Below are 2,469 nucleotides of genomic sequence, written 5' to 3'. Positions count from 1 at the left end.
CTTTACTCTGTATTGAGATTTGAATAACATTTCAAAATGTGTGCAGCCGGAAAATAACCGACCCAAATATATGCATAACAAAATCAGCAGGGTAACATATTGGTCTTACTATTTATAATTAGTATAATTGTACCAATATCGAAAAGACAGGCTTTTTAAACAAGCTTGAAGATCTGGTTTGACAGTTTTAAAAACCTATAAACGGCAACAAAAAGCCAAAGGCCCCTTAACCTATTTGGGTGGCCCACGCATCCACCCCCCCCTCAAATAACAAAATACATACAGTGACCAATCACAGGGACATTCTCCCTAAAGCAGGGGTCGGCAACCCGCGGCTCTTTAAGCCCTCTACTGTGGCTCCCTTGACCTTAGACAAAAATAGGAAAATAAAATAAAAGTATTTGTAGGACTATTTATATTTTGTTGCACGGTTGAAAATGTTTCGTATCTTGTATTTTGAGGTGATACTGTGACACATAAATAAAAAACAAAACTGTTTTAATTAGGTCAACTGAAATATGCGTCGCATCCTGCTACGGTCAGCGCCTTTTCTTGCAGGTGAATAACCTGACCCCCGGCTCGATGAGCGAACTATGGATAAATAAAAGAAAATAAAAGTATCGGAGGAACACAGGGTTTAATTCTGCGTGGACAGAGTTATCTGCTTTCAAGCAAATGATGCTGGTTTACCGGTATGTTTGCAGCTGACGATCTTCAGTCATGATTCAATCAATTAACTGTTTTTAGGGTTCAATATTATGTTTTCTTTATTTCAAAGTGGGTCAATTATAATTGTATTTTTTCTTTCTTCAAATGTGCAGAGGACTCCCTAAGTGCTGTGTTGATTAATTTTAAAGTAGGCCTGTGTATTTTTTGTTATTCTCCTTATAAGAGTTCTTTGTTTATTATTAGAGGTTAGCAGTTTTATGTAATGTAATAAATAATAAATGCAAAAAAACTGTAGTTTTTGTCTGATGTAACAATATATACAACTTTATAAGCTATCAAATATGTTTTGCGGCTCCAGTCAAAAAATCTTTTTGGAAAAGGGGGCAGAATGGCTCTTTTGGTCAAAAAGGTTGCAGACCCCTGCCCTGGAGTAACTGAGTGCCTTACTCAAGGGCACACTAGTGGTGGTGTTCCAGGCGGGATTTGAACTCGCAACCTTCCGATCATCATCTCACTATCCATTAGTCCACCAAAAAAAAAAAAAATGTAATATTTTTTTTTTCTTTTTATGAGATCTATTTGTGGCGGATGATATTTAAATCGCCACAAATGAATCAATGTATGGGAAACACTGGACTTATATAGCGCTTTTCTAAGAACTCAAAGACGCTTTGACAGGGAAATAAAGTCAACAAAAAAACAAAGAAAAATACAAAAAGCGATAAACAAAAACATTTATTATGTTTTGTGTATGCACCACGACACCAAGTCAAATTCCTCGTAAGTGTTACCTGGTGATAAACCTGAAATCAGCGCATAAATGCAGGATAACATATATACAAACATGCATCTTGGCGTGTTAAAAACTCACCAAATGAGAGTTCTCTTTTGCCTCTTGGACTTGCTGCACCTGTGGTTCAGCTACAACTTTCGTGTCCTGGTCAGAAGTCATGAGCCGTCTGCTTCTTGGCTCCTCAGGGAGAAGTCTCTGCGTCACCAAGTAAGCTACGGGAGGGCGGAAGGGACAAACAACATGTCAGAGTCACAATGGATGTTTATCACAGGACTTTGGCTTCATATCAGTTGTTACACGTGCACAGAGGAGAAGAGGGCAGTGGCCGATAGTGACTGGAGAAAAGCCTTCTGAGGACTGGAGGGTTGTTGTTTCATTCATATGTGGTTTGCTTAACAATTATAATAATAATACATTTAATTTACAAGCTCTTTTTCAGGTGCTCAAAGACACAGTGGTGATAAAAAGCAAATAAAATAAAAATATTAAAACAGCAACACAACATAATTCACACATTAAAAGCCAGTCTGAAGAGGTGAGTTTTGGTTAGTGTTTTGAAGGTGGGGGGGTCAGTCAATAATAATAATAAACTATACAAGACAATATTAGGGCTGTGCAATTAATCGTATTTTAAATCGCGATTACGATTTTTGGCCTGCAACGATTACGAAAACAACATAATCAAAACAAATATTATTTTGCTTTGCTAGGTTGTGACTAGAGATGTCCCGATCCGATCACGTGATCGGGGATCGGAGCCGATCACGTGATTTTCAAAAGATCGGAATCGGGAGAAAAAAATCGGGGATCGGGATTTTTTTAAATACTTTTATATACTTTTTTATTCAATATTACAAAACAAAAATGACCATGTTCAAGTCTTAAAGTCATCCTGAGGCCTTAGTTTTGGATTCAAATTACACAACATCATGTATGTGTTGCTTCTTTGGGGCTTGTTTTCATAGACCTGGTTGCTTATTTCTCTCAAATCTGGCAACAGAGTGGGC

Source organism: Notothenia coriiceps, unplaced genomic scaffold (genome assembly GCF_000735185.1).
Source record: "Notothenia coriiceps isolate Sejong01 unplaced genomic scaffold, NC01 NC01_scaffold00022966, whole genome shotgun sequence".
NCBI lineage: Eukaryota > Metazoa > Chordata > Actinopteri > Perciformes > Nototheniidae > Notothenia > Notothenia coriiceps.
The sequence above is the reverse complement of the archived record's forward strand: the minus strand, read 5'-3'. Positions refer to the sequence as shown.